We start from the raw sequence: 24,026 nt of genomic DNA on the forward strand, positions 1-24,026 counted from the left end.
GCTGATTCATGACATCCTACTGCTTTAGCTGCCAATTATCCTACATGAGAGTTCAGTTACTATCACAGTTTTTATAGTGCAATGCTTATGTGTGTGGGGGTGTATCTAAGACTCTTTTCGACCCCAACTAACATATTTTCATTTCACCTGTTTATGTTGAAGTCCGAAATTATAAAGGTATCTATTTATGATGTAATATTGTTCTCCTATCTCATATAGGATAAACACTTAAATTTTCTTTCACCAATAATTTCTTTTGGTGGACAAAATCTGGTTTACCTACACACCAGACAATCTTCTGAACATACAATTTGGGATTATTTGTATTCATTACCTATGTTCTTTATGTGATTAACAGACGTATGATAAGCACATCCCAATATTTCATTGTAACAAAACTCTTTCTCCTTTATTTGCAAGTTGATATATACATGTTAATTTGATAACTTTTTTCCATCATTTGACATTAAATAGTGAAGGTTTACTGTTTATTGGATTGGTATTATCCACTTGTGGGCCAATTATTATCACCCAGCAAATTAACCCTTCAGTACAGACCGGTGTTCAGATACATCAGTTCCGACACCATCTATACTGCTCTCCGCCGGAGATCAGGGTACATTCCAATATTTTTCGGACTAGACCTTCTCTTTCTGGTTGGACTCATCCATGACCCTTACCACTCTCACCTTCCATTTGACTCCTAAGGTTGATGGCAGATAGCAGAAGAAGGGTCCTGGATATCCACCCCTGTACCTCCAAAACACTCATTTTCTGTGACTCTCTCCCAGTTATTGTGGATTTCCCTGCAATGCGTGAGTGCAACAGGTTTATTTCAACTTTGCTGGACAAAAAGCAGAAGCACATCTTGGCTTCCTTCTAGCAACACTGTGGTACTCTCATCTTTGGTTCAATACGGCCATACATCACTGGTCCGCCTGAACACCATCCCGCACTCAGAAGCTAAGCAGTGATTGGTCTGGTTAGTACCAATTTGGGTGACCAGTTGGGAATACCAGTAGCTGTAAAATAACCTGGACAGCAGATACACCTCTGTCTGACAGAGGAAGCACTCTATCCTTTGACCTTATATTGATTACCGGGATTGATAATATTTTCAAGCAGCAGGGGTTAAGTGTCAAGCGTCCTTGACCTGTATGCTCCACTCAAATAATTCTGGGTTATTATAACAGGTATTGCAATTATTTGGATCTACCTAAACCTTGACAATCTCAAGCAAGGAACTGTGGAGCCTTATCCTTATGTTGACCATGTTGCCGAAAAAATTGTGACCGTCACAAGACAAAGAAATCTTTTTTTTTTCTTTTTTTTGATGATTATTGTCTAATCTATTTATTTATTTATTATGTGTTCATACGTACCCATTTTTTAGCATGAAATATCTAGTAAAAGTTATGTTTTAAATCTTTCCATTATCATCAGTCAAAGTGTGCCCCAAAAAGACTTGTGGTTCATCCTTTTCTCTGGTCACTTTGTGACCCTCCATTTTTTCAGTTGTAATGCTGAACACTTTTGGGAGCACCACCAACCAGATACCACTATTTGATTTACTATTAGTGGTAGTTATGTTGGTTCATTTAATCAATATCTGTACGTAATTATTAATATATCATAGTTTTTATATATCATTACATAGGCTGTGGCCGAATAAGCTGTGTGCATGGTTTAGCTGTGTGCATAATAGTTTTGAAGTGCATCATTTTTAAAGTGCGGCATAATTTAAATATAACTGTGGCGTTATACTGGCGTTCAGCTTATCCTGAATGAACTGACTTCTCTTCTCATCAAGGTAACCAGCATTCTACATACTTGATCTGGCTTGGCTACAGACTATTACACCTCTGGTGCTGGATGTACTGTATTTAAATGCATTGGTAACCAGCATTCTACATACTTGTTCTGGCTGGGATGCAGATGATTCTACCTAGATTGATTTGATATTGTCATAGGTAACCAGCATTCTACATACTTGGTCTGGCTGGGCTGCAGATTATGTAAATGCTTTGGTAACCAGCATTCTACATACTTGGTCTGGCTGGGCTGCAGATTATTACACCTCTGGTGCTGGATGTATTTAAATGCTTTGGTAACCAGCATTCTACATACTTGTTCTGGCTGGGCTGCAGATGATTCTACCCTCTGTCCTAGATTGATTTGATATTGTCATAGGTAACCAGCATTCTACATACTTGGTCTGGCTGGGCTGCAGATTATTACACCTCTGGTGCTGGATGTATTTAAATGCTTTGGTAACCAGCATTCTACATACTTGTTCTGGCTGGGCTGCAGATGATTGTACCCTCTGTCCTAGATTGATTTGATATTGTCATAGGTAACCAGCATTCTACATACTTGGTCTGGCTGGGCTGCAGATGATTCTACCCTCTGTCCTAGATTGATTTGATATTGTCATAGGTAACCAGCATTCTACATACTTGGTCTGGCTGGGCTGCAGATTATTACACCTCTGGTGCTGGATGTATTTAAATGCTTTGGTAATTGATCATTCTGCACACTGCTTTAGATATCAGAAATGTGTTATTGACAAACTTAATTTTGCAAGTTAAAAGGCAAATCTCTGTTGCCTATGTGAAGGGAGGAATATCTTATAACTCTTATGCTGTGTACACACGGGGGAGATATATTGCTCAGCCATATATGGCTGAGCAATATATGGCTGAGCAATATATTGCTCCGTTTCTCCTGTTCATCAGCGACCAGAGATGGTCGCTGATGAAAAAGAAACTGCCGGGGGGAGCCCGGCAGTGGTAATCAGCTGGTCGCAGGAGCATGTTCCTGCGACCAGCGATCACCACAGGGGCAAAAACGGGAGCGCGCACCCGGCGATATATCGCCGGTGCACACTCCCATTGCGGGCAATATGGTCGCTCAGCGACCATATTTCCCGCGATTTTGGACAAAATCACCCCCGTGTGTACGCACCTTTAATGACACATGCTATCTTGGAATGCATGGATGTTTATGTAAGCCCCTTTTATTACCATTCATTGTAGTAGGGGGGTTGGGATTGGGTGGGGAAAGTCCAATTAATGAGTGCAGATGCATTTAATGATCATTACATAGGCTGTGGCCATGGTTTAGCTGTGTGCATAATAGTTTTGAAGTGCATCATTTTTTAAAGTGCGGCATAATTTAAATATAACTGTGGCGTTATACTGGCGTTATACTGAAGTGAAACAGAAGGACAAAAGCAACAACTGAGAAAACCAAAGACTGCTTTGAGTGAGTCAATTTATTCTCACAACATACTACCTCTGGCTGCTTAATCTGGCTATTCAACCATAATATCATCATTTTTACATCTGCAAACAACTTTTACTATCACTGTTAATGCTTGTATTTGCACTGTCAGTTTTAAAAATGCCCTGCTGTACCTCTAATGACTTTACCTGTCCTGCTCTTCCATTGATTTTAGGTGTCCCCCAAAATTTTATTCTTGGCCCTCTTCCTCTCTATCTCTATACGTCCTCTCTGGGTGAGCTTATTTGCTCACTCGACTTCCACTATCATCTATGCTGATAACACTGAAATCTACCGCTCCTTTCCTGATCTCTCTCCCTCCATCCTCACTCATATCTCCAACTGTATCTTTGCTGTCTACTCTTGGATGACCCAGCTCTTTTTTAGACTTAAAATATCCAGGGGCGTAGGGAGGGCGGAGCAGGCGGAGCATGAGCTCCGGGCGCGGTGACATCAAATGGCGCTGGAGCCGTGCAGCCCGCTCCCTCCCCCGCCCGCACCCTGCCTGTTCTGCCCGGTTGAGCTCAGCTCAGCTCCGTCCCGCTCCTAACAGCTGTAGGTAGGCGCCGCACACAGCGCAAGTCCCGGCTGCCACAGCAGAAACTAAACTGACACGTTGCTGGCTGACTTTTGTCAGCTCAGTGGTGTAGCTATGCGCTCCGTAGGGGAGCCGGTGTCATGGGGGCGCAGAGTACTGATGCTGCCTGTGACCTGTGTAAGACGGAGGCAGCCTGTGACCAGTACACTTCTGCCTGGTCTCAACCCCCGTCCTCCTGCATTCAGAGACCCTGGAGCGCTGGGGACGGCATGAAAACTGCTGAGGCTAATTAACAGTAGGAGCTGGGAGTGCTACCATCTTCTCCTGCTGCTGCATCTGCTGGCCGGCTGCTAACTTCTGTCCTGTAAGTGTGCTATCACTTCATGTTGTGTTTTTATGTATGTATATATGTACTATCACTGCATGTTGTGTGTGTGTGTATCTATGTATGTATGTATGTACTATCACTGTATGTGTGTGTGTGTGTATGTATGTACTATCACTGCATGTTATGTGTGTGTATGTATCTATGTACTATCACTGCATGTTGTGTGTGTGTATGTATGTATGTATGTATGTATGTATGTACTATCACTGCATGGTATCTATGTATGTATGTATGTATGTATGTGTGTACTATCACTGCATGGTGTGTGTGTGTGTGTGTGTGTGCATGTATGTATATACTATCACTGCATGTTGTGTGTGTGTGTATGTATGTATGTACTATCACTACATGTTGTGTGTGTGTATGTATGTATGTATGTGTGTACTATCACTGCATGGTATGTATGTGTGTGTGTGCATGTATGTATGTATATACTATCACTGCATGTTGTGTGTGTGTGTGTATGTATGTATGTATGTACTATCACTTCATGTTGTGTGTGTATGTATGTATGTATGTATGTACTATCACTGCATGTTGTGTGTGTGAGTGTGTGTGTGTGTGTGTATGTATGTATGTATGTATGTATGTATGTATGTATGTATGTATGTATGTATGTGATATCCCTTCATGTTGTGTGCTGAGATTGCACATGTGTTTTGACTATATGGCTGTGTGTAGCATATGTTCTGAGGTTACATGTATGTGTGCTGTGGCAGCCCTCAGTGCGTACATCTATGCCCTTAGGCTGGAGCAGTAAATACATATACTATACACAGCAAATCGAGCAAAGCGAATATTTGAAAAGTAAAACTAATGGGCGGAATGTAATGCATTGCGAGTGCAGTGGCTTGCCACACTTGGAGGTTTTTTTTTAAAGGGGCTGCTGGACTACATTACATCCCATCCATTGTGCAGATTTTCTTTCTTATAATGTGGAAGAGCTGTACCAACCACATCCCTTATTACTTTGATTCTCAAACTGTAGAATGATGCCCCTGTCTATGCATGCATGCTTTTACTTGTGTGTGCCCCTGTCTGTGCAGGCATGTAGTTACCTGTGCCACACCCTTCCAGTTGCTGGCCAAACCTACTATACGCAGTGGTTGGTGACGCCCCTTCAGCGGGCCCCTTTAATTGAATTTCCCATCTCTCTCCTCACCCCTCCCTCTTCTCTTTTCTCTCTCCTGCTCTCTTTTACCTCTTACCCCCTTTCTCAGGTATCAAGTGTGGCCTTATGTGTAATTTTATTACGGCATGTGGCGTTATGTGCAATGGGTATTATAAAGTTCGCTAAAATGTGCAATGGGCATTCTGGTGTGTGGTATAATGTTAGGCTGCACCCCCTTTTCGCCGTGCAAGAGCCCCGCCTACTACAAATCAGGGGGGGGGGGGGCGCAAAACATGCCCTTGCTCCGGGCACCGTGGCACCTAGCTACACCACTGAAAATATCAAGGACTAAGCTGACCTCTTCCCACCCTCCTGCATAAAACCTGACCATCTCTCATCCTAACCTACTGTTTATGCTCACCTCTTTCCCTTCTGTGTCACCCCTGTTTGTCTAACCCTCCCTTTTTAGAATGTAAGCTCTCACGAGCAGGGCCCTCTCTCCTCATGTGCCTTTCTTAGAATATATAAACCACTGCAACCCTGATGCTTGCTTCAGTGTCCTGTCCCCTGGTGCAACTATCCATATTTACCATGTACTTGTCCTAAACTGTCTTGTGCTGTAATTCGTTATGTGTTTTTGCTAATAACTATGCTCTGTAAAGCGCTGCGGAATATGTATGCGCTATATAAGAAACTGTTAATAAATAAATAGTTTTCCAGTGCCATTCCCGACCCATATTGTACTAAACTCTTTGTTGCTATCGGTATGTCTTGGTTTTGGGAATCCTATTTGGGAGTGTTTGGCTTTTGTGGATAGTGGAGCGGCAGGGAATTTTAGTGACTCACAGCTGGTACATGATCATAATATTCCTCTTGTATCACTTCCCTCCGAACTTCTGGTATATGGCTTAAATGGCAACCAGTTGCCCAAGGGTTCTATAACCCATCGTACTCCACCTCTCGATCTGCATATCGGGGTTACTCATTCCGAAAATATATATTTTTTTGTTATCCATAGTCCACTTGCTCCCATCGTCCTTGGGTTACCTTGGCTGAGGGTACATAATCCCAGGTTTGATTGGCAGACAGGAGAGCTGTTACAATGGGGTGAAAGCTGTATGTCTAATTGTTTAACTCTTCCTGCTTGCATTTCCACCCCTGTAATTCCAGGTCTCCCAGTACAATACGCTGCCTTTTCTGATGTGTTTTCTAAAAAAGAATCCTACAACCACATCGGCCATATGATTGTCCCATCACTCTCCTCCCCAATGCCAAACTGCCCAAGGGACGATTATACTCTTTATCCTTGCCAGAGGCTAAGGGCATGGAGGATTATATTAAGGAAACTCTCAAGAAAGGTTTTATTAGGCCCTCTAAGTCTCCTGTGGGAGCCAGGTACTTTTTTGTGGCATAAAAGGACAGCTCTCTGAGGCTGTGTATTGACTATAGACAGCTTAGTGACATCACCATAAAAAATTCCTACCCTTTGCCCCTCATCTCTGTCCTGTTCGATCAATTACGGAAGCCCACCATTTTTTCTAAGATTGACTTACAGGGTGCCTACAACTTGATCAGAATAAGAGAGGGAGATGAGTGGAAGACAGCATTCAACACTCACACAGGGCATTACGAGTACTTGGTTATGCCTTTTTTTCTCGCTAGTGCCCCAGCTGTCTTTCAAGATCTCCTCAATGATGTTCTTAGGGATTTTTTTAGGAATTTTCATTGTTGTATTCTTAGATGGTATCCTAATTTTCTCACCCTCTCTTGAACAACATTGTCATCATGTGTGTATGGTCTTACAGAAGTTAAGAGATAATCATTTGTATGCAAAGTTGGAGAAATGTGAATTTGAAAAGGAAAGCATTTCTTTCTTGGGCTATATAATTTCTATAAACACTGTTTCCAAGAGAGGAAAGAAGAAAGAAAGGCATACTCTTTGTGGGGGCACTCTTATCTCATAGACAATGGAGTTGCTATTATTACTGCAGTTAAAATATAGCTTTTATTATTATTATTAAAAAATTATTATGTGCCATGATTTTATATGCTCCTGCTCCTGGTAGCGCTGTGCAAAAATAATGTGTCAGACTTTTAGTCTGAGTGCTGTTGGAAAGAGAATGTCTTTTATGCATCTATTGTGATCCTCATACATCCCATAATTTCTACCACTGTGTTGGTAAATGGTTGGGGAGTGATAATCATTGGTCACGTGCATAAAAAATCATGCAGAAAAATCATACACAAAAAAATAGATATTGTACAATGAAATTTTATCACTGAATGGAGTGATAAAGTAGTAAGAAAAAATGATTATGTGTATAGAAAAAATATATTGATATGCGGTTTCTCTTTCCTGGACGGATAAGACCTGGGTGCGGGCGGGTGTTTCGGTAGTCCCCAGTCACCCTGATCTCCGGTGCGGTGGTTAATAATAGCTAGAGTCGGTTACCTTGCTACCAGAGGGTTTTGCGATAGCTGTCAGCCACGAGCAACGCCATGCAGGTCCTTCTCCGTCTGTCAGCTGTGCGCCGGTCACGTGAGTGCACCACGTGATCGGCCTGTCCCCGACGTACGTTTCTCTTTGCGCTTGTTCACGGGAGGTGTGGCTGAGAGTGGGGGAATCCTATGTGATATGGTACGCGGCAGCCTATCAAGTATAAGATGAGTTGATTGATGGCTGTTGCTGACCACTGCCAAGGCTGCTCTAATTAGCCATTTAGGGAGTGGGGGGCTTGGTTTTATCAGCCAATGATATTGTCTTTTGTACGTAGTTGTGTTGATGAAAGTGAAACTGTCCCACTTCATCAATTGCAACACCAAAGGAGTCATCTACTGCATATCCTGCCCATGCAAACAAAGGTATGTAGGGATGACAACGAGACCTCTGAAGCAGCGTATCTTAGAACACATTGGTACAATAAGAAATGCCAATTCCAATCTGACCAAGATGAAAAAACTCACAACGGTGGCCCGCCACTTTCATATACAACATCAAGACAACTACAAAGGACTGAAAGCCTTTGGCCTGGATAAAGTTAATCTAGGCATTAGAGGCGGAGATTTGACCAACACATTGGCCAGAAGAGAAAGTGAGTGGATCTACAAACTGAATACCATTAGCCCAGCTGGAATGAATGAAAACATTAACTTTGGTGTGTTCCTGTAAAAGAAAAGATGAGAAAACAATAACTGGAATTACAACAAGTACGCAATCTCTACCACTCCCAAGTCTCCAAGAAATCACTAATATTCTAATATCACTACTATAAATCCACCCACTTATTCACTAGTTGCAAAGATCACATGTATTTTAAAAGCCAATTGTTTCACCATTTGCACGAGTGCCCAACACAATACAACTTTCGGAACACAGAAGTCACCCCTAAGATAGGTACCAGTTGGGAACCTACTACAATACGATCAACCGGTGCTGGGTCGCCCAAACTCGGCCGACCTTGGAAGCTAAGCAGCAAAGGGCCTGGCTAGTACTAGGATGGGAGACCACCTAGGAACACCAGGTATTGTATCATATCTGTAGGACCACTGGCTATCACAATTCTCACCAATAAAGATACTTTCTCTATGAGCAGTCTAATCTCATTATTTCACTTCTGTAGATAAAACAAGTTAATGACCTCACTGTTAAAGGCAACAATTACCTCACTTTAACACTACCACTGTATAGTACTAACATCATAGGTATGTCACCATAGAAACACCCACTTCACAGAATTCATTTTTACTACACCTCAAGCACAATCACCTATATGAGACCAGATAAAACAAAGAAGCGTACCGACCTATATAGCCCAACCCAGAAAAATAACAAAATATCCGATCTTGTGCGGATACCTCGTTAAGACAATTTTTACTGACTATTTATAATGATTATTTTTAACTCAATTCCCCTTAAATAATAAAAAACTCTCTGTCTATTACTCTTACCTCTGCCCTCACTAATTATAGAATGGCAACCATATATATGGAACATCATGAATCATACTGCACTTTTTAAATGGTGTGCAAGTGATGCGGGAACATTCATAAATTACAGGGAGAACAACCAATTACTTGTCGTCAGAAACTGAAACCTCAGGCACAGAAGAAGAAACAGAACATCAAACCAATAGACCCGGCACTCAGGGAAGAGATATGGCACCGCCTTCAAGAATTGCGTCTTTTTTAGGGGAGCGCACAGAGGACAAAGGCAGAAGAAAAGGAAGAGAAAACACACGTGGAGGGGGGGGCAAGAAACACAACAAGGAAACAAACAAGATGGGAAATGCCCCCACAGATATACGGACAAGGGAAGAGCACTCGCAAAAGGGAATATGTACCCCTATAGAGATGGAGTCTACCAACCCCATGAAAGACACATCGAACCAACTCAAAATTATCAACCTCACGACATACCAACTCAATAAGGAACAAATCTCAGTGCTAGAAAAGGGACTCTCATTCTCTCCGATGGAACATTTCTCCCGCTTCAAATGGGAATGTGATCTCAAACTCTTCTGCAGGAAACTCCTACTCACCAAAATGTAAATCCAATGAGTAAAAAATGTAAAAAATGAGGGAAACACAGAGAACCCCCCAATGCCCACGAGTCCAATCAACATCACAACAACACCTGCCTTGGAGGGACTAGAGAACCAAGAACAGGAAGCACTACAGGCATTAGAGGACCTACTTTCAGAATCCAACCCCTCAGAGAAACAACAATGGGAAGTAAGAAAAAGTCCACATTCTTTCCTAACGAACAACTCAGCCCGGAAATACAAGTGTTCATGAGAGCAGTTTCAAAAGAACTCGACAATATCCACATGACCAAGACATCACCAAGGATAGGAAAAGACAACTTGAACAGAAGAGAAAGACAAGCCCTCAAAGAAATGAAGAACTGAACAGACGTTATAATCAAACCCTCTGACAAAGGGGGTAACGTGGTCCTATGGGCACAGGAGGCCCTTCGCCAATTACATGACACCCATTGTTATAAACAGCTCATCTTCAATCCCATGGATAACTACAAACAACAATATCATGGTATCATTTACACAGCATTTCATGAAGGCACCATCACCAAACAGGAACAACAATACCTACGGGCAGAAAATCCAAAAATTCCAACGTTCTACTTATTGCCTAAGGTCCATAAAAACATGCAAAATCCCCCCGGACGCCCAATCGTGTCCGGCATTGGTAGTCTAACGGAGAGAGCAAGCACATTCTTGGACCTACATCTCAGACACCATGCCATACAACTTCCATCATTCATACAGGACACAGCAGATATCCTTTGTCGCCTACATGACATCAAACTGGAATCCAACCAATACATGGTAACGCTAGATGTTGAATCACTCTATACGTCCATAAATCATGACCAAGGCGTAGAAGCAGCTGAATATTTCATGCGAGCAGAAGGTATGGAGGATTTCCATAAACTCCTGAGCAGACTTCTCAAATTTGTGCTTCAACATAACTTCTTTACATTTAACGACCAGTTTTTCCTGCAAGTACGTGGAACTGCGATGGGGGCAGCTTGTGCCCCCACGTACGCAAACATCTTCTTGGGCTGGTGGGAGGAAGTCCATGTCTTTAATGACCAAAATGATAACCTTACCTCACATGTGATAATGTGGGTAAGGTATATCGATGACATTTTCCTGATATGGGAAGGCGAGAAGGACCTCCTAATGGAATTCATCAACCACATCAATCAAAACAGCCTAAACATACGTCTGACCCACACGATTAGTCAGGAACAACTGCCTTTCCTCGACCTGATGATCTATAAGAACAAGGAAAATCTGATCTCCACTAAGCTATACAGGAAAGAGACCGCAACGAACACACTGTTACACCAGACCAGTGCACACTTCCAGCCAACCATCGAGAACATACCTAAAGGAGAATTCCTCCGGCTCAAGAGAAACTGCACAGATGAAGAGGAATTCAAGACTACAGGACTGGGGATATAGCAAAACCTCCATCAAAAAGGCAATTAAGAACACTGCAACCAAGAGAAGAGAAGATCTAATCTTCAAAAAGACAGCCAGATCCAAAGATGACACTATCAGATTCATGGGCAACTATTGCAATGAATGGAAACTGATTAAAAATGCCATCCAAAAACACTGGCCAATATTACACCTTGATACCACACTGACCAAGAGGTTGGAACCAACGGTGAAAATGAGCTGGAGAAGATCCCAAAATCTCCGCGACCAACTCGTCTCAAGCCATTTTTAAAGACGCAAAAAAACAAAAAGTACTGTTGTAGGTACATATGCATGTGGAGGGTGTACAGTATGCCCACAAATACAGAACATCAAAGAAGTCAGAGACAGATTCGATAAGAAAGTGAAACTGTCCCACTTCATCAATTGCAACACCAAAAGAGTCATCTACTGCATATCCTGCCCATGCAAACAAAGGTATGTAGGGATGACAACGAGACCTCTGAAGCAGCGTATCTTAGAACACATTGGTACAATGAGAAATGCCAATTCCGATCTGACCAAGATGAAAAAACTCACAACGGTGGCCCGCCACTTTCATATACAACATCAAGACAACTACAAAGGACTGAAAGCCTTTGGCCTGGATAAAGTTAATCTAGGCATTAGAGGCGGAGATTTGACCAACACATTGGCCAGAAGAGAAAGTGAGTGGATCTACAAACTGAATACCATTAGCCCAGCTGGAATGAATGAAAATATTAACTTTGGTGTGTTCCTGTAAAAGAAAAGATAAGAACACAATAACTGGAATTACAACAAGTACGCAATCTATACCACTCCCAAGTCTCCAAGAAATCACTAATATTCTAATATCACTACTATAAATCCACCCACTTATTCACTAGTTGCACAGTATTTTAAAAGCCGATTGTTTCACCATTTGCACGAGTGCCCAACACAATACAACTTTCGGAACACAGAAGTCACCCCTAAGATAGGTACCAGTTGGGAACCTACTACAATACGATCAAACCGGTGCTGGGTCGCCCAAACTCGGCTGACCTTGGAAGCTAAGCAGCAAAGGGCCTGGCTAGTACTAGGATGGGAGACCACCTAGGAACACCAGGTATTGTATCATATCTGTAGGACCACTGGCTATCACAATTCTCACCAATAAAGATACTTTCTCTATGAGCAGTCTAATCTCATTATTTCACTTCTGTAGATATAACAAGTTAATGACCTCACTGTTAAAGGCAACAATTACCTCACTTTAACACTACCACTGTATAGTACTAACATCATAGGTATGTCACCATAGAAACACCCACTTCACAGTATTCATTTTTACTACACCTCAAGCACAATCACCTATATGAGACCAGATAAAACAAAGAAGCGTACCGACCTATATAGCCCAACCCAGAAAAATAACAAAATATCCGATCTTGTGCGGATACCTCGTTAAGACTATTTTTACTGACTATTTATAATGATTATTTTTAACTCAATTCCCCTTAAATAATAAAAAACTCTCTGTCTATTACTCTTACCTCTGCCCTCACTAATTATAGAATGGCAACCATATATATGGAACATCATGAATCATACTGCACTTTTTAAATGGTGTGCAAGTGATGTGGGAACATTCATAAATTACAGGGAGAACAACCACAGGTACTAAACAGACCGTACTCTAAATACCAGCTTTGTACCACATGAAATTAGCACAATGCGATATACAATAGTTACAAATACCTAACTGCATGGTCTGAATACAAACTGTGGATCCCGATATGTAACAGCCTCATCAACACAACTACGTACAAAAGACAATATCATTGGCTGATAAAACCAAGCCCCCCACTCCCTAAATGGCTAATTAGAGCAGCCTTGGCAGTGGTCAGCAACAGCCATCAATCAACTCATCTTATACTTGATAGGCTGCCGCGTACCATATGACATAGGATTCCCCCACTCTCAGCCACACCTCCCGTGAACAAGCGCAAAGAGAAACGTACGTCGGGGACAGGCCGATCACGTGGTGCACTCACGTGACCGGCGCACAGCTGACAGACGGAGAAGGACCTGCATGGCGTTGCTCGTGGCTGACAGCTATCGCAAAGCCCTCCGGTAGCAAGGTAACCGACTCTAGCTATTATTAACCACCGCACCGGAGATCAGGGTGACTGGGGACTACCGAAACACCCGCCCGCACCCAGGTCTTATCCGTCCAGGAAAGAGAAACCGCATATCAATATATTTTTTCTATACACATAATCATTTTTTCTTACTACTTTATCACTCCATTCAGTGATAAAATTTCATTGTACAATATCTATTTTTTTGTGTATGATTTTTCTGCATGATTTTTTATGCACGTGACCAATGATTATCACTCCCCAACCATTTACCAACACAGAAATATTCAGCTGCTTCTACGCCTTGGTCATGATTTATGGACGTATAGAGTGATTCAACATCTAGCGTTACCATGTATTGGTTGGATTCCAGTTTGATGTCATGTAGGCGACAAAGGATATCTGCTGTGTCCTGTATGAATGATGGAAGTTGTATGGCATGGTGTCTGAGATGTAGGTCCAAGAATGTGCTTGCTCTCTCCGTTAGACCACCAATGCCGGACACGATTGGGCGTCCGGGGGGATTTTGCATGTTTTTATGGACCTTAGGCAATAAGTAGAACGTTGGAATTTTTGGATTTTCTGCCCGTAGGTATTGTTGTTCCTGTTTGGTGATGGTGCCTTCATGAAATGCTGTGTAAATAATACCATGATATTGTTGTTTGTAGTTATCCATGGGATTGAAGATGAGCTGTTTATAACAATGGGTGTCATGTAATTGGCGAAGGGCCTCCTGTGCCCATAGGACCACGTTACCCCCTTTGTCAGAGGGTTTGATTATAACGTCTGTCCAGTTCTTCATTTCTTTGAGGGCTTGTCTTTCTCTTCTGTTCAAGTTGTCTTTTCCTATCCTTGGTGATGTCTTGGTCATGTGGATATTGTCGAGTTCTTTTGAAACTGCTCTCATGAACACTTGTATTTCCGGGCTGAGTTGTTCGTTAGGAAAGAATGTGGACTTTTTCTTACTTCCCATTGTTGTTTCTCTGAGGGGTTGGATTCTGAAAGTAGGTCCTCTAATGCCTGAAGTGCTTCCTGTTCTTGGTTCTCTAGTCCCTCCAAGGCAGGTGTTGTTGTGATGTTGATTGGACTCGTGGGCATTGGGGGGTTCTCTGTGTTTCCCTCATTTTTTACATTTTTTACTCATTGGATTTACATTTTGGTGAGTAGGAGTTTCCTGCAGAAGAGTTTGAGATCACATTCCCATTTGAAGCGGGAGAAATGTTCCATCGGAGAGAATGAGAGTCCCTTTTCTAGCACTGAGATTTGTTCCTTATTGAGTTGGTATGTCGTGAGGTTGATAATTTTGAGTTGGTTCGATGTGTCTTTCATGGGGTTGGTAGACTCCATCTCTATAGGGGTACATATTCCCTTTTGCGAGTGCTCTTCCCTTGTCTGTATATCTGTGGGGGCATTTCCCATCTTGTTTGTTTCCTTGTTGTGTTTCTTGCCCCCCCCCCCTCCACGTGTGTTTTCTCTTCCTTTTCTTCTGCCTTTGTCCTCTGTGCGCTCCCCTAAAAAAGACGCAATTCTTGAAGGCGGTGCCATATCTCTTCCCTGAGTGCCGGGTCTATTGGTTTGATGTTCTGTTTCTTCTTCTGTGCCTGAGGTTTCAGTTTCTGACGACAAGTAATTGGTTGTTCTCCCTGTAATTTATGAATGTTCCCGCATCACTTGCACACCATTTAAAAAGTGCAGTATGATTCATGATGTTCCATATATATGGTTGCCATTCTATAATTAGTGAGGGCAGAGGTAAGAGTAATAGACAGAGAGTTTTTTATTATTTAAGGGGAATTGAGTTAAAAATAATCATTATAAATAGTCAGTAAAAATTGTCTTAACGAGGTATCCGCACAAGATCGGATATTTTGTTATTTTTCTGGGTTGGGCTATATAGGTCGGTACGCTTCTTTGTTTTATCTGGTCTCATATAGGTGATTGTGCTTGAGGTGTAGTAAAAATGAATTCTGTGAAGTGGGTGTTTCTATGGTGACATACCTATGATGTTAGTACTATACAGTGGTAGTGTTAAAGTGAGGTAATTGTTGCCTTTAACAGTGAGGTCATTAACTTGTTATATCTACAGAAGTGAAATAATGAGATTAGACTGCTCATAGAGAAAGTATCTTTATTGGTGAGAATTGTGATAGCCAGTGGTCCTACAGATATGATACAATACCTGGTGTTCCTAGGTGGTCTCCCATCCTAGTACTAGCCAGGCCCTTTGCTGCTTAGCTTCCAAGGTCGGCCGAGTTTGGGCGACCCAGCACCGGTTTGATCGTATTGTAGTAGGTTACCAACTGGTACCTATCTTAGGGGTGACTTCTGTGTTCCGAAAGTTGTATTGTGTTGGGCACTCGTGCAAATGGTGAAACAATTGGCTTTTAAAATACATGTGATCTTTGCAACTAGTGAATAAGTGGGTGGATTTATAGTAGTGATATTAGAATATTAGTGATTTCTTGGAGACTTGGGAGTGGTAGAGATTGCGTACTTGTTGTAATTCCAGTTATTGTTTTCTCATCTTTTCTTTTACAGGAACACACCAAAGTTAATGTTTTCATTCATTCCAGCTGGGCTAATGGTATTCAGTTTGTAGATCCACTCACTTTCTCTTCTGGCCAATGTGTTGGTCAAATCTCCGCCTCTAATGCCTAGATTAACTTTATCCAGGCCAAAGGCTTTCAGTCCTTTGTAGTTGTCTTGATGTTGTATATGAAAGTGGCGGGCCACCGTTGTGAGTTTTTTCATCTTGGTCAGATTGGAATTGGCATTTCTTATTGTACCAATGTGTTCTAAGATACGCTGCTTCAGAGGTCTCGTTGTCATCCCTACATACCTTTGTTTGCATGGGCAGGATATGCAGTAGATGACTCCTTTGGTGTTGCAATTGATGAAGTGGGACAGTTTCACTTTCTTATCGAATCTGTCTCTGACTTCTTTGTTGTTCTGTATTTGTGGGCATACTGTACACCCTCCACATGCATATCTTTTTGTTTTTTTGCGTCTTTAAAAATGGCTTGAGACGAGTTGGTCGCGGAGATTTTGGGATCTTCTCCAGCTCATTTTCACCGTTGGTTCCAACCTCTTGGTCAGTGTGGTATCAAGGTGTAATATTGGCCAGTGTTTTTGGATGGCATTTTTAATCAGTTTCCATTCATTGCAATAGTTGCCCATGAATCTGATAGTGTCATCTTTGGATCTGGCTGTCTTTTTGAAGATTAGATCTTCTCTTCTCTTGGTTGCAGTGTTCTTAATTGCCTTTTTGATGGAGGTTTTGCTATATCCCCAGTCCTGTAGTCTGCTGGACAGGTCTTTACTCATGCTCTTGAATTCCTCTTCATCTGTGCAGTTTCTCTTGAGCCGGAGGAATTCTCCTTTAGGTATGTTCTCGATGGTTGGCTGGAAGTGTGCACTGGTCTGGTGTAACAGTGTGTTTGTTGCGGTCTCTTTCCTGTATAGCTTAGTGGAGATCAGATTTTCCTTGTTCTTATAGATCATCAGGTCGAGGAAAGGCAGTTGTTCCTGACTAATCGTGTGGGTCAGACATATGTTTAGGCTGTTTTGATTGATGTGGTTGATGAATTCCATTAGGAGGTCCTTCTCGCCTTCCCATATCAGGAAAATGTCATTGATATACCTTACCCACATTATCACATGTGAGGTAAGGTTATCATTTTGGTCATTAAAGACATGGACTTCCTCCCACCAGCCCAAGAAGATGTTTGCGTACGTGGGGGCACAAGCTGCCCCCATCGCAGTTCCACGTACTTGCAGGAAAAACTGGTCGTTAAATGTAAAGAAGTTATGTTGAAGCACAAATTTGAGAAGTCTGCTCAGGAGTTTATGGAAATCCTCCATACCTTCTGCTCGCATGAAATATTCAGCTGCTTCTACGCCTTGGTCATGATTTATGGACGTATAGAGTGATTCAACATCTAGCGTTACCATGTATTGGTTGGATTCCAGTTTGATGTCATGTAGGCAACAAAGGATATCTGCTGTGTCCTGTATGAATGATGGAAGTTGTATGGCATGGTGTCTGAGATGTAGGTCCAAGAATGTGCTTGCTCTCTCCGTTAGACCACCAATGCCGGACACGATTGGGCGTCCGGGGGGATTTTGCATGTTTTTATGGACCTTAGGCAATAAGTAGAACGTTGGAATTTTTGGATTTTCTGCCCGTAGGTATTGTTGTTCCTGTTTGGTGATGGTGCCTTCATGAAATGCTGTGTAAATGATACCATGATATTGTTGTTTGTAGTTATCCATGGGATTAAAGATAAGCTGTTTATAACAATGGGTGTCATGTAATTGGCGAAGGGCCTCCTGTGCCCATAGGACCACGTTACCCCCTTTGTCAGAGGGTTTGATTATAACGTCTGTCCAGTTCTTCATTTCTTTGAGGGCTTGTCTTTCTCTTCTGTTCAAGTTGTCTTTTCCTATCCTTGGTGATGTCTTGGTCATGTGGATATTGTCGAGTTCTTTTGAAACTGCTCTCATGAACACTTGTATTTCCGGGCTGAGTTGTTCGTTAGGAAAGAATGTGGACTTTTTCTTAGCTTGTGGGCATTTGGATACTTCCCATTGTTGTTTCTCTGAGGGGTTGGATTCTAAAAGTAGGTCCTCTAATGCCTGTAGTGCTTCCTGTTCTTGGTTCTCTAGTCCCTCCAAGGCAGGTGTTGTTGTGATGTTGATTGGACTCGTGGGCATTGGGGGGTTCTCTGTGTTTCCCTCATACATTTTGGTGAGTAGGAGTTTCCTGCAGAAGAGTTTGAGATCACATTCCCATTTGAAGCGGGAGAAATGTTCCATCGGAGAGAATGAGAGTCCCTTTTCTAGCACTGAGATTTGTTCCTTATTGAGTTGGTGTGTCGTGAGGTTGATAATTTTGAGTTGGTTCGATGTGTCTTTCATGGGGTTGGTAGACTCCATCTCTATAGGGGTACATATTCCCTTTTGCGAGTGCTCTTCCCTTGTCCGTATATCTGTGGGGGCGTTTCCCATCTTGTTTGTTTCCTTGTTGTGTTTCTTGCCCCCCCCCATCCACGTGTGTTTTCTCTTCCTTTTCTTCTGCCTTTGTCCTCTGTGCGCTCCCCTAAAAAAGACGCAATTCTTGAAGGCGGTGCCATATCTCTTCCCTGAGTGCCGGGTCTATTGGTTTGATGTTCTGTTTCTTCTTCTGTGCCTGAGGTTTCAGTTTCTGACGACAAGTAATTGTCTGGATTTCTAGGTGTCCTTGGTCTTCTATTTGTTCTTTGCCATTTAAAGATGGCTCCAGAGGCGATGTCTTTTCTGTCCCGTGCAAATTTATTTTTCTTGCGGTCTATGATATTCTGCTCATATGTTTTAAGGTCTTCTTTAGTTTTTTCAAAGCATCTCTGAAATTGTTGGTCTTTTTCCCATGTTTCCAATTTCTTGCCTAGATCCTCCATATCTTTTTCACATTGTTCAAGCACCAAGTTGTTGTGTTAGTTTAGGATGTGCAAAAGGTCTGTCGCGCATTTCAAAAGACGTCTTCCCATTCTTTCCTGAGGTTTTCGCTCGCTAACTCGAAGGTGGGGAAGACCCGTGGCCTTAGTCCCCTGGGTGATAGTTTGTTCTTTATGTAGTTCTCGGTGGTGATGAGGTCCCAGTTGACTCTGGTGTGTCTGTACAAGGTATTTTTTAATTTAGAGAAGTCCTCTTCCCAGTTGGTGTGGGGTTCATTGCTGTTAGATCCGCTTGGGAAGATGTCTTCCCAGTTTTCCTGATTCTTGCGTCTTGTGGAAAGTTCCTCTTTCAAGTTGAAACTCTTTTTGACTATAATAAAAAACCCGGTCCCTTTGACTGTTTTGTGGGAGCAGGGAGTATATAGGTGCTTTATGTAGGTCCAATGTACCGTGCTGGAACTCTCTGGAAGGCTGTATTACACAGTCATGCAATATGGTTTGGATTGGGGGGAAAAGGGGAAGGGGATATTTGAGAGTGTATCCGCACTGGTCAGTGGTTTTTCAGCCGCTGAGGGTTTAATAGGAAAAAGTATTAAATGTCTGTGAGAGACTGGTGACTGACTGGTGAGGATCAGTCACCAGTCTCTCACATACATTTAATACTTTTTCCTATTAAACCCTCAGCGGCTGAAAAGCCACTGACCAGTGCGGATACACTCTCAAATATTCCCTTCCCCTTTTCCCCCCAATCCAAGCTATATAATTTCTCCCAGCGGATCCGGCTAAGGTTCAAGTCATAAAGGACTGGGTCCAGCCTTCCAGTCTCAAATCTACACAAAGATTTCTCGGTTTTGCCAACTATTATCGTAGGTTTATTCCGGCATTTTCTGATATTGTGGCAGCCATCGTTGCCTTAACCAAGAAGGGGGCAGATCCTTCCTCGTGGCCTCCCACTGCTGTAGAGGCATTTAACAGATTAATGGCTTCTTTTGTCTCTGTAAGGATTCTTGCGGCATCCTAACCCTGATCTTCCCTTTGTCCTGGAAGTGTATGCCTCAGAGATTGGCCATCAAATCTGCACTGGAGGAGTAGAGACATTGGCTGGAGGGGGCTAAATTTCAAGTGACCATTCTTACTGACCATAAGAATCTTGCCTATTTACAGTCAGCCAAAAGACTTCATGCCAGACAGGCTAGGTGGACCTTGTTTTTTGCCCGATTTTAATTTCATTATCACCTTCAGGCCTGGTTCGAAAAGTACTGTTACGGACGCCCTCTCCAGAAGTTTTGTGGCAGTCCAGGATTCTCATTCCCACCCTGAACCCATTATTCCCCCTATGTGCATCTTGGCAGGAGTAACTCAAACCCTGTTGGACCAGGTACTCCGGGCTCAAACATCAGTGCCTGGTTCCCTTCCAGAGCGTAGACTTTTTGTTCCCCCGAACTTGAGAAGAAAGATTATTTTTGAGATTCACTCAGGCAAGGCTGCTGGTCATCCCAGAATATCTAAGACCTGTGCCTTGCTATCCCGGTCCATCTGGTGGCCCTCGATGAGGAAGGATGCAGAGGCATTTTTCCAATCTTGTGATGTATGTGTGCCAGAAATAAAACTCCCCGTTGTACCCCATTAGGTCAGTTGGTCCCTTTATCTGTACCTCATAGACCTTGGTCACACATCTCGATGGATTTTATCACCGATCTTCCGCAGTCTTCCGGGCATAATACCATCTGGGTAGTAATGGACAGGTTCAGCAAGATGGCACATTTTGTTGCTCTAAAAGGTCTTCCTTCGGCTCGATATTTGGCTGCACTGTTTCTTCAACATGTCTTTTATACCTCTTTTACACCGCCGAAAAATCCGGGTCAGCGGCGGGTCAGACCCGGATCTTCGGTGGTGTAAATCCCTAACGCCGTGTCCCATTACACGGGACTTCTACCCAGGTCCTGACCTGGGTAGAACACGGCTAGGACCTGGGTAGAGGGCGGTGTAAATGGGAACGCCGGGTCGGATGACCCGGCTCCCATTTACATGAATGGGGAACGTCCAACCTGCGGACTGCAGCGTCCGCAGGTTGGACGGGCTGTCAGTCTGACACTGACAGCTGGCGCTGCTGTCTTCTATACTCTGCAGACAGCAGCGGCGGTGGGGGAGGGAGGTGAATGGATGCCTGTGTGCGGCATCCATTCACCTCCTGTGCGATGGCGGGGGGAGTGTGCGCGGGGACTGGGGGCAGCCCATCAGCTTACCTTAGTGCTGGGCTGCCCTCAGCAGCGTTCCGGTCTGGCGGCGGCGGTGATTGCCGCTTGAAGATGACATCATCCTGTCATCTCCAAGCACCGGGGGGGGGGGGGGGGGGCGGCGCGGGTGCGGGTCGCCCGGTGTAAATTGCACTAAACGCCGGGTCGCACCCGGCTTGAACCTGGGTCTAAAAAAGCCGGGTGCGACCCGGCGTTTTGGTGTAAAAGGGGTATTAGTCTCCATGGTTTGCCAGAAGACATTGGGGGAAATTTACTAAGAATATGAATACAAAAATTGTATTGGAATTCTTAATACGAATCAATACGACTGCATACGGCTGTTTCAGCCGTATGCAAAGTCGTGTTCCGGAGGGGAATTTACAAAGCAGTCAAATATGACTGCTTTGTAACCCTCCAATGTCATATTAATTTGTATTAGCTGGCTGTATATACGGCCGCTAATACGAATACCTACAGGCAGTCTGCACGGATCAGTCAGATCTGTGCAGGCTGCAGTGTGTAAAAAAATAAATAAATTGAAATAGAAATAAATAAATCGGCGTGGGGTCCCCCCACAGCTGTAACCAGCACCAGGCTGAAAGAGCCGGGCAGGTAATAAAAAATCAGCAAACCCGGCAAATAGGGGTACCCCGTTTTTTTTCTCCTTTCTTTTGCAACTACGGTCTCCATCCTAGGGCTAATTCTTTTCCTCCTGTTCCAGCCAGAACAGGTAATTCTAGGTGGGTGACTAGTAGGAGAGAAGTCTGGGCCAATGTCCGTAGGGCTCTCATCTCTGCGACTGTGGCCGCAAGACTTTTTCTGACCGTCACAGGAGACCATGTTCATTTAAAACCGGAGACTGGGTTTGGTTGTCCACCATAAATATTAAACTCTGTATATTTTCACAGAAATTAGGTCCCCGCTTTATTGGATCATACAAGATCATTGATAACCTCAATCCGGTTGCTTTCAGGCTCCGCCTTCCTAAATCCCTGAGAATCAATAACGTCTTTCATTCTTCTCTACTCAAGCCAGCCGTGCAGCCAAGTTCTCGTAGACCTCACCTGTTATTTGTCAAGGTCACAAAGAATTTGTTGTCGACAGTATCCTTGACTCCAAAGTAGTCCGTAATCAATTACTTTTCTTAGTCCATTGGAAGGGTTATGGTCCGGAGGAAAGATCTGATAAAGATCTCCATGCACCATCTTTGAAAAATTATTTTTTTTTTAACAATTTCCTGATAGTCCAGGTTTTGGAGGTCTGTCGACCTCTCCTCAAGGGGGGGTACTGTTAGGTGCCTCCTGCGTCCGCGGACTCCGGGGGGCATCGCTGTCAATGACAGCGCCGGAGCCGTGAGACGCGAGCTTCCTGCGGCTGACATAATCAGCCAGGGCGTGTTATTCAAATAAATTTCCGGCGTCTGCTGGGAACAGACGCCGGTTATAGCGTTCTTGGTGCCTTGGTGTCCTGGTCCTTGCTGTGCCTACTCTCCAGCGTTTGTTCCGGAATCCTGGATATTCTCCTGCTGGTGTCATCTGTCAGTCCTGAATCTCTGGTGCTTCTGCAGTCCTCCCGTATCTGTGGTTTACCATCTATCCCAGATAAATCAGGCTCCATTTCAGCACTGTCATATATATATTTATTATATATTTATTATATATCTTTATTTGTGCTAGTGAGCCTGCACTGCCTAGTGGTACTGCCCTGGTGGTAGTTCACCTCAGTGTAAGGTCATTAGGGGCTTATTGATATTTATTCCATTGTTGTGCATTGTTGCGCCCACACTACGTTTAATCCCACCATAGTCACCGGTGTGTCCCATTTCGTTAGTGTGTCATCTCCTGAGTATTGTTACTCCCCTGGGCTTCTGGGATTTCCCCATCCCTTGCAGGGCTTTAGTCAGCTTGTCCCCTTGGTTTCTCCTGGCCTTGACAGGCGCGTTGTCACACGTAAGACCTGTGGGGTTGGAGCTGGATTAACCGTCTCCTTCGAACGCGGCTATTATAGGTTAAACCTAGTTCTGCACACGTCCGTCAACTCCAGTCAGAGGCAACAGAGTTAGGATGTGTCGGGGAAACTTTCGGAGCCCTAACAAATACATATTTAGGTTTATAACTTAATTATTACTTTTTTTACCCTGTATTTCCACCTCATCTTATGCTATGTCTGTGTGCTTCAAAACTACCTTAATGCTTTGCCTTTATGCAGGTTCTTCATACAGGGTAAATAATACTAATACACGCTTGCCAGTTTTTCCGTACATGCCTTGGGTTTTCCCACAATGGATCCATCATAGTGCTCTCAATATGGCTGCCTCACCTCGTGCAATTGTGGATTGGATGACAAATATGTGTGATACCCTGGTATGACAAGCAGGTAAAGTATGTGGTACATGTCAGAGTTACCTTGATTGGATACCTCTCCTTCAGACACAAAGGAAAACAGACACGGCTTTGCATAAAAGATTAAATGAGAATGTGTTGTTTTTTTTTAAAAGTAAAAAAAAATAGTGTGATGGCATGAGCACAGGAGTATCAGCTGGGACATGCACTACAGGGGACACCGAGAAGTATCCAATTGGATCCCCCTCAGTACACATGGCGATAAGACACCCATAGGCAACAATTCTACTATTCAAGATCCGGAATGTATCGCTTTTTGGAACTTGGTGAATATGCAAAATACAGAATACCCTGCGTTTTCAGAGGTTTCACTGCAAAAAGACTTGTTACATCCCCACCCGAGCATAACCAGGGGGATGCTTTACCGGGGGGGGGGGGGGGAACTTTTTACATAAGCTCTCCCTGGAGGAGTAGGGTCCCCCCCAATACTAACCTCCTCCAGTAGATTGGTCCTTAGTAGGCATCCAAGGGTTAAAAAAATGGCATAAATGCACTTAAGGAACTGCCTTTTTACACATGCAGCACC

General features: G+C 43.3%; 2 pseudogenes; one reads left to right on the forward strand and one right to left on the reverse strand.

Moving 5' to 3' along the window:
- The first annotated feature begins 12,307 nt into the window (after positions 1-12,307).
- On the forward strand, positions 12,308-12,426 carry LOC146061872 (5S ribosomal RNA; annotated as a pseudogene).
- A 3,170-nt stretch (positions 12,427-15,596) lies between these two features.
- Positions 15,597-15,715, reverse strand: LOC146061661 (5S ribosomal RNA; annotated as a pseudogene).
- Positions 15,716-24,026: the final 8,311 nt, after the last annotated feature.

Source organism: Crinia signifera, chromosome 2 (genome assembly GCF_055691185.1).
Source record: "Crinia signifera chromosome 2, ASM5569118v1, whole genome shotgun sequence".
Taxonomy (NCBI): Eukaryota; Metazoa; Chordata; class Amphibia; order Anura; family Myobatrachidae; genus Crinia; species Crinia signifera.